At 39.7% G+C, this 15,771-nt stretch overlaps 1 protein-coding gene across 3 annotated transcripts in view; it reads left to right on the top strand.

Moving 5' to 3' along the window:
• fbn2b (fibrillin 2b) overlaps positions 1 to 15,771 on the top strand; it is a 287,896-nt gene that overhangs the window by 61,499 nt on the left and 210,626 nt on the right. The window contains exon 1 of one of the 3 annotated variants that reach the window (XM_063032679.1): positions 9,183 to 9,265. The exons of the other annotated variants lie outside the window; for them this stretch is intronic. The gene's annotated coding sequence lies outside the window, so the exon portion shown is untranslated. Of the gene's footprint in view, positions 1 to 9,182; positions 9,266 to 15,771 lie in introns of those variants that run through there. 3 annotated transcript variants of the gene reach the window in all.

Below are 15,771 nucleotides of genomic sequence, written 5' to 3'. Positions count from 1 at the left end.
TTTTCATTTAACACTATTTTACCTTTGATATGTTTGAGTTTTTCCAGTGCCATCCTTGAACACTGCTATGTCATCATCCAGCACCTTTCTTAATTCACATTCAGTTGACTCTATTGCAGGGATGTGGCATGCAAATAGTGGATGGATCTCCAATCAAGTTGTAGTTGTCTCAGCCAGTCACATCACTACATTGCTGGCCCTCCTGTTTTTACTACATACAAGCCCAGTTTGGCTTGTTAGATGTTGTATTTCACTGTTACAAATGTCATTCCCACAGGAGTTATCTTTTCTACAGTATAGTTTCTTATTTGGATACTTGCTGGCTTCAGTTCAGTATCTTTGAAATGCCATTCAAACTCATTTTGTGGAATGGATGAAACAGCTGACCCAGTATTTGGTTCCATTTTAATTAATTTGCTGCTCACTTCTGGTGTAAGCCATATTGCTTGTGTCCTGTTAGTTTTCACATGGAAAATCTCAAGGCTATCCAGACCTGTGTCACTCTAGTCATTATCAGATTTTTCATCAACAATTCAGATTAGTGCTCTTTCTGAAACTGCAACTTGATTTTCTATCTTTCCTCTTCCCAGATGTCCATTTATTTTTCTCTGCCTGACATGCTCTTGGTATGTGTCCAACTTCGTTGCATTTTCTTCAAGTTTCACCTTTAAAGCTGCATTGGTCTGGTATATATGAACTCCTGCCACAATAGCAACACAATTTGTTCAGCCAGTCTGGTTTCCGTTTAAATGTTGCAATTTTGTTCACGTTCACTTTTGTTCCTGACTGCAACTCAAATATGTCTCCGTCTGCTGTTTCTATTGATACAGTGATTTCAACTGCTGTTTTAAATATGAGTTGTGCTTCAGTTAGCTGTTTTTGAATGCTTTCTTGTATGATAGCACAAGATGAGTGCATCATTAAACCCATTACCGGACTGACAATGCTCAGACAATCTTTTCAATTCAGTCACAAACACCGAAATGGGCTCCCCTTCCTTTTGATTCTGCTTATGATACCTAAAGTGTTCTGCATTCAACAATGGTTCTAAACGTTCCTGCATTACTTTCACAATCCCAGTGTAGCTCATTTTGGCTGGATTGGTTGGAGCAGTCAAACTTCTAAGCAAACTGTATGCCCTTCCAGCTATTACACTCAGTAACATCGACACTCACTTTGCACTGGCCATTTCAGTTGCTTCAAAATACTGCTCAATTCATTCAGTTTACTATATCCAGTTATCTCTTGTGTAATCAAATATGTCTATCTTTCTGATGTAGTCAACCATTTCTGCTTTTTAAAAACTTATGATTATTACCTCCTGGTACTCACTGTTCATGAACCTGTGAATTTAGTCCATTTTTTGCCTTTTTTTAAACTCGTCCGTCTCTCTCCTTTTCCAAAGAAACCACATGCTGCACTTTTTTTTTACTCAGCTGTTACTCTCCTCTTGCGAAGAAAATGTTATGCACATTTTTTAAACTCAAACACCTCACTGCACTTCAACAGGTAGTTAGTTGTCTCGGGTTCATTTGAAAACTAACTCCAAAAACGCGGGAAGAAAAACGCAGGAGCTCAGGGATAACGCATGTGAGGCGCACACTTATAACACAGTGAGGTAATGATATATGCCATTTACATTCTTTTACAAATAGCCTGTAATGAATTATGAAAACAACAAAAAATGCTTAATCAAACAATATATTTACAATATTACTCAAATATCACTGAAATATTAGATACGCAATGACTGCAGAGACAGAAGAGTTTGGAGCAGAGTTTTGCTTTAGTTGTTGTAGTTTTTTGCTGGATGCCATATCCTAAATTCTCTTATGCAGTAACTTCTCCTGTAACTCTTTCCTTGGACTCTGCTTACCAGCCGAGCCCCTCTCTTGGACATTCAGCTCAACCCCACTCCTTTGTTTCTGGTCAAGCTCTCTCCCATCTCATTTCCTCTCCCGGGGCATAATCCCCAAATAATTTGTGCCCTTTTGCCCTATGTTGCTTTGAATAAAGAAAACATTTTACAAACATCTCTGTTCCTGCTGCAGCTTGCAATATTCAAAAAGTAAAAAAATACTCACTTCCCACCCCCTTAGGCATCTGCAGAATGTATAGTTAAAAAATATTTCTGTTAACTCAGTCATTCTGCCTGCCTTTTCAGTTATTATAAAATGGCCCACTCTTGTCTACTGCATAATTATTTTAATAGTTTCATATATTTTATTACATTTGTATGTGTCTGCAGTCCAGTTGTGTGTAATGTCTTCTACCATCAAGTAATACAGCTGCACAATGCAATGATGCAATTGTTTAAATTGTTCTTGTTTATGTTGTCCCTTCAGACCAACTCTTCCATTATTATTCTGGTGAGACTTAACATTAATTCACTCCTGTTATTTAGTTACTATGTTTCAGAACATTTAATTTAATTCCCACTACTATTTAACAGTCTTCAAGGAAATTCATTGGAGTAATTGGCTGCTGATTTCATCTTTATTTAATGAATTAGCTGCCTGATAGCTAAATTATTGGTTGGAAACACAATGTGCTGGTGGGGGGAGTCTTCAGCATTTCACCCCACACAGAAATCCCATGTTCAGTTATGGCTGAACCGCCCAATGGTTTAAAGTATTGGAGGGTTACGTCACTAATGAGAAAGAATAACAAGATGCTGGGACTTTTTTTTAACCTTCATTTTGTTAACGCTTGCTTTTGTCCATTCCATATGCAGTAAAATTCTGATAATCTGTTATGCTCAGTACTTTAGTGATTCCAGATGAATAGATTTTCAGCACAATTGAATATTATCTCCATTGATTTCCCAACACACTTTATATGCACTTCCTTTTAGATGTTACACATTATTTTAATAAATTTTTGCAGTGAACCCAGTAAGTTCAAATTGTGTACACTAACTAAGATTTAGCTGGTTTTGGGGAAGGGGTGGTGAGAATCCTCACTCATGAAGTAGATACCAAAGCATTGGGGTTTCGGAATAGAGTGATGGTGGATTATCAAAGCTTTACTGTAGTATTCTGCATCTCATTTCATTGTTTATTTCAGGGATCCCCAAACTTTTTTGCACTACGGACCTGTTTGATATTGACAATATTCTTGCGGACTGGCCAACCCGGGGGGGGGGAGGGAGGTGGGTAGCAGTCAAATACGTTTTGTTTACCCAAAGAAAAGACTACAATGACCATGAAGCCTTGCGCAGGCACCAGTGCGCATACGCGTGGTAACCTGCCGAATATTTTTCCTGTAAATCCTTTTTGGCGATTCTGTTCGGTGGGGGGGGGGCGGAGAGTGTTAATCATGACCGGAATATAGGTGATAAGTGGCTAATACACTCAATTTCGTTTCTAAAAGGGTTTATCTAACGAATTTAATATTAAACACACAGCGCATATTTTCCTCGCATGAATATAGTGATAAGTCAATTATCAGGGGAGCTTGAAGTAAGTGTGGAACGAACTTCCAGTAGAAGTGGCAGAAGCAGGTTCGATATTATCATTTGAAGAAAAATTGGGTAGGTATATGGACAGGAAAGGAATGGAGAGTTATGGGCTGAGTGCAAGTCGGTGGGACTAGGTGAGAGTAGCGTTCAGCACGGACTAGAAGGGCCGAGATGACCTGTTTCTGTGCTGTAATTGTTTTATGGTTATATAAGTAAGTCAATAGCATCATAACATTTTAAGTAACGTTTGAATATTAAACACCCAGCGCATATTTTCCCCGTATGAATATATAAAATCATTGCAACACACCAATATCGCTGAATCAGTGGGAGCGCTGGGCTTGTTTCCCTGCAACAAGACGGTCCTATTGAGGGATGATGGGAGACAGCGATACTCGAAGGGGGTTCCTTATGTCCAATCTATTCCTCAATTTAGTTTTCGTTGCATTCATTGCAGAGATTTGTTGGAAATGGAAGCAACGTTTTCAGTGCTTTCATGGCTATCTCAGGATATTTAGCCTTGACTTTGATCCAGAATGCCAGCAGAGATGTTATGTCAAACATACTTTTCAGCCCGCCATCATTTGCAAGCTTGAGGAGTTGATCTCCTTCCCGCGCTGACATGGATGACGCGTGTGTAATGATCTCGCGTGCATTCAAGCTCAACAGTGGGTGACAGGGAATGAGGAAAGGTGCAGCTGACTCATATCGCCAAATCATATCATTTCCTCGTGGCCCGGTAGCACATGCTTTGCGGCCCGGCACCGGTCCACGGCCCGGTGGTTGGGGACCACTGGTTTATTTCTCTCAATCTTTTCCACTGGGGTAAATTTGTGGTACAGTAGTTAGCGAGGCACAATCCAGAGTCTTAGTATTCAAGGACGATTGGACAGTTACTTTCATTCTCTCTCCATCTGTTACCCTAGGATTCACTAGAGATCTATTAATCTCACTCTGACTCCAGGATCTATTAACCTAATGTTTATTTCCACTCCAGTGTTCACTAATCTGGAGCTCATTCCTGAGTCTAGTATGCTGAGCCTCACTCCAGGATCTTACAATCAGCATCACATGTTTCACGCCAGGATCTGTCAGCCTGGTCTCTTTCTAGGGTCTGGGTCTCAAAGGGTTTATCTCCCTACATTTCCCTTCAGGATCTAGGTCCAGGTAATACACTGGGCTTCACTCCAGGTTCTGTCCACTTCACTCCTGTGCAGTTCATTTCAATTGTTATGTCTACGGTTTGGCTTAATACAGGGACCTTTACTTTAGGGACTGAAGAAATCAGGATATCAATGTAATTAATTTTCTGGAACTGACCCAGTCAATTGATCTACATTAAATGAAGCATGATGCAAAAATAATTTCAGAGAAGTGCCATTACTCACTTTATTGCACCAAGAATGTAAGTTTTAGCCAACAGCAGAAGAGTTTCCGGATCTGCACAGAAGGTACATAATGGTATACTTTGTATGTTAGAATGCCTGGACATGTGTTGGAGCAAAGTTTACTGAGGAGTTAGCGTAGTTGTTTGCTTGTAGTCATCAGTGTTGTAATGAGCTAGATCTCAGCCTCCATTCGCCAGAATATCACATTATTGCATTCTTAACTTTAAACTACAGATTTGGAATAAAGTTTATGTGCTTCATGAGTTTGATTGAATTTTTTGAGGAAGTAACCTGGAAGTCAATGAAGAAAGAGCAGTAGATATCCTTTATACGGACTTCAGTAAGGTCTTTGATAAGGTGCTGGATGGTAGCCTGGTATGGAAAGGTAGATTGCATGGGATCCAGAGGGAGCAAGCTAACTGGATCAGAATCGGCTTGATGGTAGGAAGCAGAGAGTGTTCATGGAAGGTTGCTTTTCAGACTGGAAGTCTGTGACTAGTGCTGTTCTCCAGGACTCTCTACCAGCCCAATTGCTGTTTGTCATCTAAATCAATAATTTGGATGAGAATGTACAAGTCATGATAAGTAGCTTTGCAGATGATATCCTAAAATCAGGGTAGGGCATTTACAGTGAATGGTAGGGCCTTTGAGAGTGCTGTAGAAAAGAGACACCTAGGTGTACAAATGTATGGTTCCATGAAAGTGATGTTGGTGGTGAAGAAAGCTTTTGGCATGCTGGCTTTCATCAGTCAGGACACTGAGCAGAGAAGTCGGGATGTTATGTTGTAGTTGTTTAAGACATTGGTGAGGCTGCATTTGGAATATTGTGTTAGTTTTAGTTACCTTGCTATGGGAGATATGCCATTATGCCAGAAAGAGTGCAGATGAGACTTACATTGATGTTGCTGGGACTCAAGGGACTGAGTAATGAAGAAAGTTTGAGCAGGTGGGGATATTTTCATTAGGGAGTAGAAGAATGAGGGCTGAATTTATAAAAGTGCATAAAGTATTTAGGAACCTTGGGTGAATATGCATAGTCTGTTTCCCAGCGTTGAGGATCAAGAATTAGAGGATGTAGGTTAAAGGTAAGAGGTAAAAGATTTAATAGGAGCCTGAGAGGTAATTTTTTACATCCAGAAAATGGTCAGTATATGGACTGAGCTGCCTAAGAAAGTGTTTGAGGCAGGTACGTTAACAAAATTTGAAAGATATTTGGTTACGTGTATGGATAGGAAAAGTTCAGAATGCTGTGGGCCACATGCGGGTAAATGGTACAAGCTTAGATAAGAACCTTGGTCAGCATGGACCAGTTGGGCTGAAAGGCCTGTCTCGGTGCTGTCTGATTCTGTGACACTATCGAGGTGTTCATAAATCAGGGCTACAGGGTTTCATTCATTGTACCTGAACAATTGGCTGTTATCCAGAAGTGAAGATGCTGATAGCAAAAGAATAGGATTAACTCGTAATGCCAAAAAAATGCTGGGAATGTGGAGTCTGGCCAAATAAAGAGCTCTTGCAGCTTCAGGCTGAGAGCTTGCAGCACAATCTCTGGCAGTCTGCCAGTCAGTGTGATAGAACCACGCTCTATCTAATCTCATGTCAAGCCAACTGACAGAGTTCACGTGCCCCCAGTTGGCTGTAAAGAACAACCTGTACTGTTGCTGAAATCAGATTGAAAGCTGGATGCTAAAGATAGGACAGAAAATGTGTTCCTTTATGCTGCTTGAGATCTGATTATATCGATTGTGATTTATGGCCTCGGGTTGTTGCAAAGGCTAATTTGAGCGACTATTATAATTCTGCACTCAGATTCCTGTAATCATAGTGTGGTTGCTAAATCAGATAGTTGCCTTTGGATTGTGGACTGTATCATTTTGATGCCTTCTTTGTATTTGTGTATTATTTATCAATTCTTCATGATGTGAGCATCACTGACAAGCTCAGCGTTAATATTCTATCCCTATTTGCCCTCGACAAGGTGGTAGTGAGCCATCTCCTTGAATTGCTGAGTTCTTCTGATGAAAGCACATTTACAGTCCTGTTACATAGAGAATTCCAAGATTTAGATCCTGAATTGGTGAAGAGTGGGTGATATATTTCCATATTAGGATGGTGTGTGATTTGGCAAGGAACCGGAAAAGGTGGCACTTCTTTGAATTGACTATTGTTGTGTTGCTTTGGTAGTAGATCTTGTGGATTTCAGAATCAGATTTATTACCACTGACTTGTATGTTATGAAAGTTACAAAGATGATTGTGCAAAAAATGAATAAAGAGTTATTATTCATGGGCTTCATGGACTGTTCAGCAATTTGATGGCAAATGGGAAGAAGCCGTTCCTGAATTGTTGAAGGGTTCTGTTGTATTAGTGTAGGTAATCAATTGAATGGCATATTGCAGATGGCACACAGTGTAATGTGCTAGTGGTGGAGTGAACAAATGGCTATTATAGGGTTCCTATCTAGTGGGCTGCTTGGTCCTGGATGGTATTGATGGTACTGGATGAAAGTTGTGAACATCATTCCATCTTCCAACACTCTACTGAATGAAGACAGTTTGGACAGTAATTAGCTGGTTTGATTGGTCCTGCTTTTTGTGAACAGGATATACCTTGAAAGTTTTCCACAGTGTAGTGTAGATGGCTTGGCTAGAAGCACAACTAGTTTTTAAGCATGGGTGTGTAGTATGTTATGTAGCCCTGGGGTTCCTTTTTGCTGTGGACTGTCATTTTAAGACACAAGAAAGAACTGAAACTAACTTTTGGATGTCTACTGAGAGAGAGAGGGGCAGAGTCTGCCTTTCAGCTTATGTTTACGCTTTTACAAGGACATTGACTACTGCTGTCAGCTTTTGGGTTGCCGTGGAAAAAGAGAGAGTTGTTCAACATAGACACCTTGTTAAAAAGAGAGAGAAAGAAATAGAGAGAGAGGCGAAGACTGCTCACAGTTTGTTTACACTTTTGCAAGGGCACTGGCAGCTTCCAAGTTCTTACAGAGAGAGAAGGGAGGAGCTGCTTGATGGACAGCTAGTATTCAGCACGGTGAGAGAAATAGAAGGTCAGCTGTTAGACTTACAGACACATGGTTTTGGACACTGAAAGAGCTTCGTTGTGCCCACAGAAAAGGTGGGTTTTGGAGGATCGATCAGTAGCTCTGGCAGTGTGAAAAGGGTGTCACCGGTGGGGAGTTATGTGTGTGTCCAACACTCACCTGGGTTGATAATTCCACCACAGAACAGCCCCCTTTGTTGTGGTCACAGTCGGTGACTTCTAAAGGATTTCGGAGGACAACGGGAAGATCGACGGCGTCAGCTCACCTGAAGACTCAAATCTCTCCCTCTCTCTCTCTCCATCACTACTCAACTCACTACCATGAACTGAACTGAACTTTACTCATCATCGTAAGACTATCTATTTACCCCTAGACTTGAAGAAGCTTGGTTTTCATATATTTCCACACTTATTTATATATAATCATTGCTAACCTGTTTGATTTATCTGCATTTATATTACTGTATTGCGTAGTTACTAATAAATACCATTAGTTAATAGCAATACCGGACTCCAAAGTGTTTTCCATTTCTGCTGGATCTTCAACCCGTCACGTGGTACGTGACAAGTAGTATTACCAAATATTGTCTGGTCTCATAGGCTTTGCTTCATCCTGTGTTCTCAGCTGTTTTTTGATTATACAGTACATAGGATGAAATGAATTGGCCGGAGACTTGCTTCTATGATGTGGAGATCATTTATTCAGCATTCTTGACTGAATATCTTTGTGAATACTTCTGCCTTTTCTTATGTAACTCTTGCTTCGTCTAGGTTAATATAGGGGATGATAGCCCCCCGGCCTGGCCAAACTTAAGAAATCTTGTTCGGGTGTATGTTGCACAATATGTCCCCTGTTACAAATCAGTACTATGAAATAACAAACAGTACACAATATGTGATTAAGTGATTGAGCTTTATAATTCTTAATTTGACTATATGGTTAGTAAAGAAAACAAAAAAAGAAAAAAAGACCCATTCTCATGAAACAGCCTAATGCGCAATGTTGGAGCTCACTGATAAGGCCCCTCGTCCACCATCGACCTCCTCCGATTGTCGCTGACCTTTGGACCCTCGCTCCAAGTCCACTCCGTCCAAGGTCTACCAACTCTCTCCATTCGTGTCTTCTCTCCTCATCTCTCCCCAGCAAAAGACCGTGAATTCCCGGCTCCCAGACACACAAGAAAAAACAACATCCCACTCATTGGCTAGCATGCCCCGTTATCTCTAGTCATAACCCAAACATTGGTGCTACAGAGAAACCATTACCTCAGCAGTGAACATTACAGAGAAGCCATTACATTAGCAGTGAAACCTTACAACGTGTTACACTTACGGTTGATATGTTTGGCCTCACCATCTTCAGAGATAGGTAATATAAGTTCCAAGGTTTGTTCTGGGTGGTCACATTCATACACGAGAGAGCTCTTCAATTTCTGTTCATGTTTGAGGTTTTTCATGTGGCATTTCTCCAGCTATTGTTTAACAAAAGTTTTCACCTGACTGGATATTGTTCTTTATCAGTTAACAGCAGTACTGTTAAGAGTTCTGCATGTGAGAAACAGCAATTCAGAACTGCAAATAGTCTAAATTTTGTGATGCTGGTTGAGATGTCAGCAAAAGGATTTGTAAAGGTACAGGGACATTGGCATCCCTTTCCACACAAAAGCAGATTTTCGTTTTTTAAAATTAACATAAGAAATTCAAACCTACCATTTTTTTTACATTCAAAGTGTTTCTGGAGTTAGAAAACTTCACGCTATATGCATAAGATTTTGTGTAAAACTCCTAGTAAATTCCCTGAACTGAATAGATGCAAAAAGCAGTGGGCACCATCTGTGTCTACAGGAGCTAATGCTGCAGAAATAGAGATCCTGCTCAGAGCTACAAGGGATCTTTGGTATGAGGCCATGAAACTTACGGACTTTACATAGAACAGTTTTCAGAACATCTACAGGCTCTGAATCATAGCCATCACAGTTGGAGCATTGCTAATATCTTTGACCACTCATAAAACAAGAACCCATATACCACAGCTCCTTGGACGTGAAATTCTTTGGAACATTCCTTAGATGTGAAAAAGTGCCGTATAAAAAACCATCTGTCTTTATGCTGTTGTTGGTTAGGATTTGATGCTTAAATTTAGTTTATTGCTAAAAATTGATAATTCTTGTATCTGAGTATGAGAACATGGGTTAATGACTCCCTTCTGACACCTGAACTTTTGCTAGCTGATAACATTTCACTATTAGCAGAACTTTCTCATAGCTGAGGATTTACCTGCCCCTCTCAGGTAGTTATAAAAATTGCAGGACTCCATTTTCTGATTGAGAAGGAGGAGTTCATATAAGTTTGTTCTGAGTTATTTACTCATTTCCTGGGGCCAGAATGTTTATAGTAACACCAGCATTTGTTGCCTGACACCTAATAGCTTTGAAAATGTGGTGGTGAGCTGCCACTGTGAACCATTTCAGTCCTTCTAATGGCAGTGATATTGAACAGAGTGTTCCAGGATTAAGATCCAATGATGATGAAGGATCAACAATATAATTCCAAATCAGAATGGATTGTGACTTGGAAGTTTTAGTGTTCCACTGCGCCTGCTGGCCTTGTGCTTCTTGATGAAATGAGATGGGGAGATGCTCTCAGGGTAGCACAAGTAAGTAATTGCAGCATGTTTTGCAAATGGTAATTTACAGAAGATGATTGGTTTAAAATATGACTGTGTGGTCAAAGGGTTGACAGAGAAGTGGGCTGCTTTAATCTAGATGCTGTCAAACGTCTTGGACTTGCAGTCAGTCAGGAAACTGAAAAGATTCCATTTACTATGCTTTGAAAATGGTGGAAAAATTTTGGGGTGTCATAAGATGAGTTATTCTCCGCAGGATACCTGCTGTCATGGTCTCATAGTCCTAGTTTTTATATGGATGGTCCAAATCAGTATACGGTTAATGGTGACCCCTAGGGAATTGAAAGTGGGAACTTCAATGATAGCAATGACATTGGATGTCAAGATTTGGTGGTTAGAATCACTTCTAGTGGACACAGACATAGCCCGGCACTTCTGCGGTGCAGATGTTATTTGCCTCTTGTCTGAATGTTGCCTAGACCCTGCTGGATACAGACATAGACTAGTTCATTTGCTAAGGAACTGCAAATGGAATTGATTTGAACACTGAGCAACCATCACTTACCTCTGATGGAAGGCAGGTCATTGACAAAGCTGCTGATGAAGGCCTGGGATATGCCTGCAATGATATTGCCAGGCCTGGATGATTGACTTCTAACATAATTTACCCATCTTCAATTGTGTGAGGTATGTATGAATCAATTATTGGAATGTTTTACCTTTAGTTTTCAAATTCAAGTGGATGTATGCACAGGTGCAATGAAAAATGTACTTGCAGCAGCATCATAGACACATAGAATTAGAAACACAACATTCAAAGGAAAAACATATACTAAATTGTACAAGAAAGAGCACAATTATAATGAAAAAGAAAACCCAGTTCATTGTAATGCAAAGCTGTCATGGTGTTGCTGTACTGAGGTAGTTATTAGGGTGGCTCTGGTAGTCTGAACCGCCTGCCTGATGGTAGCAACTAGAAAATGGCATTACCCAGATGGTGGGGATCTTTGATGTTGCCTTCCTGAGGCAGTGCCTCATGCTGATACTTTTGCTCATTGGTACTAGCCTCCGTAGTATCCAAGACAGCTTCAAGGAGTGGTGCCTCAGAAAAGCGGCTTCCGTCATCAAGGACTCCCACCACTGAGGACATGCCCTCTTCTCATTGTTACCATCAGGAAGGAGGTACAGAAGCCTGAAAACATACATTCAATGATTCATGAACAGCTTCTTCCCCTCTGCCATCCGATTTCTGAATGGACATTAAATCCATGAAAGGTCTCAGCCCAAAACATCGACTGTAATTTTTTCCATAGATGCAGCCTCACCTGCCTGCTGAGTTCGTCCAGCATCTTGTGTGTGTTGATTGAACCCATGAGCACTATCCCACTACTTTTCTTTAAATTTCTTGTTTTTGCAATACTTATCTTAATTTAACTATTTAATATCCATTTGTATACCTACTTTCTTTTTTAATCTTATTAATTTTCAATGATATACTTACTTATATACATTTATATACTTACTATAATTCATTTTTTCCCTATATTTATCATGTATTGCATTGTACTGCTGCTGCAAAGATAAGCAATTTCAGGGCATATGCTAGTGATATTAAACCTGATTCTGATTAGGATTTCTTCAGCATTACATCTGTAGAAGTTTGTTAGAACGTTTAGTGACAAGCGAAAGCTTCTTATTCTTCTAAGAAAGTAAAGCTACTGTTGTGCCTTCCTTGTGATTGCATTTATGTGAAAGGTCATCTGATATGTTAGCGCTCAAGAATTTAAACCTATTGACCCTCTTCACAGCTGAACCACCAGTGTAGACTTTTGCATGTTTGCCTTCGTCCCTTCCTGCCATTAAGAATCAGTTCTTTAGTTTTAGTGATGATGAATGAGTGAGTGATTGTTGTTCTGGCACCAATCAGCCAGGTGTCCCATCTTGCTCCTGTGTGCTAACTCATCATCACCTGTAATTTGTCCAACAACAGTGGTGTTGTTAGCAAATTTGCATATGGCATTGGAGCTGTGCTTAGCCACGCAGTCATGTGTGTACAGGGAGTAGAACCAGGGGCTAAGCACACAGCCTTGAGGGCACCTGTGACGATGGTTAGAGAGGAGGAGATCTTGACCAATCCTCACTAACTGAGGTCTGCCGATGAGGAAGTTGATAATCCAGTTGCAAAGGAAGGTACAGAGGCCTGGTCCTGCAGCTTGGTGGTAAGTTTGGCCCCACGCTCCTTGATATCATACTCAATCAAATACTGCCGTGCTCTTCCCCACCCTGGAATTCAACTCTTAGGTCCATTTTTGGACTGAGCATAGAATGAGGTTTGGAACCAAGTGATCCTAGTGAAATCAAACTGGACATCAGTGAGCATATTACTACTGCGTAATTAATGCCTGATGGCGCCGTTGATGTTGTCTTCTATCACTTTACAATGGTTTACGTAGAGGAGCTAATATTTGTCTTTCAATTAACATTATTGTTAAAAAAATCCAAAGCACATTAAATGTTGTACATAGCTCTCACTTGTCTTCTGAGGCATTCTGTTTGCAAATTGACAGCAACAACACTTCAGAAACAGTACTGATTGGATTACTTTAAAGAAATTTGTCTATGAATGATTCAAATCAATCTTCTTCATTTTATAATAATTTCTAACATGTATCTATTATTGAATAGCTCTTGATAAATGCAACTGTACATGCAATTTAATGTGATATTATTAGTGCTGTAACAAACATTATTCATGATTATCATTTCATGAACATGACGTAAAGAAGATCATGAACTGACGTAATAAATGCAATTTAGTGAGCCGTATCTAACAAATGACATTTATATTGATTAATAAAATCCAATAATGCCTATAAAATTATTAGAATTTGGTGAATAGAATTTAAGCCACTTAACATCTTAATGCACGCTTTATCAAAGGTCATTTAATGATCTGAATTTAATGAGAGAAAGCTACATAATAAAATCTATTAAATTGCCATCTATTGAAAGATATTAATAATGCCATCAAATAAATATTATTAACTGCAGATAATTTATCAGAAGTTATCTAATGATCAGATTTAAATAAAGTTTGAATAATGAACCCCATTCAGTAGATATTATTTCGTGAATGAGAATGTATTGAACATAATTTAATGTTATCTTTAATGTTCATTACTTAAATCAAATGAACATGGTTATATGATGTTTCGTGTTGTGGGAAAAGCTGGAACTGAGGATCACTCTTTAAAATTAAGAGTTTACCCATTTAAAATGTTCATGAGGTGACACTTTTTTCATCTTTGGAAATCTCTTCTGCCAAAATTAGTGGAAGCAACATTTTAAGGTAGAGATAGGTCAATTACTGATGAGTGGGGGCAGGAGGGGAGGGCATATTGGAATGTGAAGTTAAAATTACACTGAGATCAGTCATATTATTCAGTGGTGGAGTAGGCTTGAGGGGCAGAGTGATTTATTCTTGCTCTCACTACATTTGTCTGCATGTTAACTGCATTACCTGCCTGAACAGGGATCAGTGGACATGATCATTCTGCTCATCCCCATTTCTCAAACGTATAACCTCACACGTCTCTGGATAGAATTCATTTTCCCTTTTTCTGTATGTTGGCCCAAGGCTATTGCTAACTTTATGATATCTACTGCTTTCTTCCTTGGCATTAATCACACTGCCAACTTTTCCATCACCTGCAATCATACTTAATTGTACACCATATATGTAAGTCTCAATTCTTAACGTACAAGAAACAGAACTAAGCTATAAGGAGTCCTTCAGTAAATGGATCAATCACCAAAGCAGTTATCAATTATCCCTCCTAGTTTTCTGCAACAGTCCCGATTTTGAATTCAACTTGCTACTTTCACTTGGACCCCAAGTTCTTTTATATTTCTGATTAATATGACTTCATCAAAAGCCTTGTTAAAGTTCATGGAATACACTGTCGCATCAACCCTCCTTCTTACTCATCAAAACATTTTGTCAAGTTAATTGGATTAACGAACCAATACTGATTGTGCTTGTTTTTAATGTGTGACATATGTAATCATACCTTTATCCCCCTTTTTTTAAATAGCAATACCAAATTAGAGTTCTTCCATTTCTCTGATACCATGGCAACAGTAAAAAAAGGATCAGCAAGCAATACAAAAGCAGAACACAGTAGATGTTATAAATCTTAAAAACAAATTGCTGGAAATTCTCAGCAGGTCAGGCCAAAGTTCAAGTTCCAGTTTAATTGCCATTCATCCCTACATGAATAACCATGATTATAGCCAAGTGAAACCATGATTACAGGCCAAGGTGCAAAAGACAGTATCAACAGTCATACATAGCACAAGGCACATATAGCATATATAAGATAGCAGTAAAGTACAATCATACAAAAATTATATGTAATTCAAGTCCCTGAGTTCATGAGTGTTGCAGCTGTCTGCAGTCGAACACAATACAGCCTGTCTTCTGCCAAGTGAACACTTGGGGAGCAGTACCGACTCCAGCATAGATGCCACACCACACTGCTTCTGGCACTCCAGTTGAGCGCCTGATACCAACGCCTCTCCCTGGGCAGCTGCAAGCAGATGAGACCATGGCTTGAGGCCTAACCCTTGGTACAATCAAGTCTATGCAGCTCCCACACCATTCGCCAATAAACCAAAGAACTAGGCTTGCAACATTCCACACCACCAATCTCCAACAACATCTTGTGATCACAAGGAAGACGATTAAGACAATCACTCACTGTTACACTGCACACCTCCTTAGCACTCCTATTCCTCTCTGTCACAGACCAAGTCCAGCTCCTTCAGTTTCTCCACCAACAAGCAACTTGCTGATTGGATAGACCTGCACTACTTTAAGTGCTTCATGTCCAGAAGGGTCTTGTAATGATAAGAAGTATGTTTTAAAAAGATAATAACACCTCCGGTAAACTCCATGTAAGCTGCTGCGTCCAGCATGCCGCCATCTTATCAGGAGAGCTTCGAATAGTTCTCGATCTGAAGTATTATCTTTCTGCAAAGATGTTGTCTGACCAGCTGAATATTTCCACCATAATCCGATGGACTAAGCAATGGAAAATTAAAGTCCAAGCTTCCCAATATATCCGACCTTGTTTCCCTAACTGGGGCTGTATTTCAACCAGAAGTGGTGACTTTAGTAATTTTAAGAAATCCTAAAACTCCTCATATTTTTTGTCTTCCTAATTTTAGGACATTCAAGAATTCATACA

The sequence above is a fragment of the Mobula hypostoma genome, chromosome 24, assembly GCF_963921235.1.
Source record: "Mobula hypostoma chromosome 24, sMobHyp1.1, whole genome shotgun sequence".
In the NCBI taxonomy this organism is placed as follows: Eukaryota; Metazoa; Chordata; class Chondrichthyes; order Myliobatiformes; family Myliobatidae; genus Mobula; species Mobula hypostoma.
This window is presented reverse-complemented; position numbering and strand designations above follow the sequence as displayed.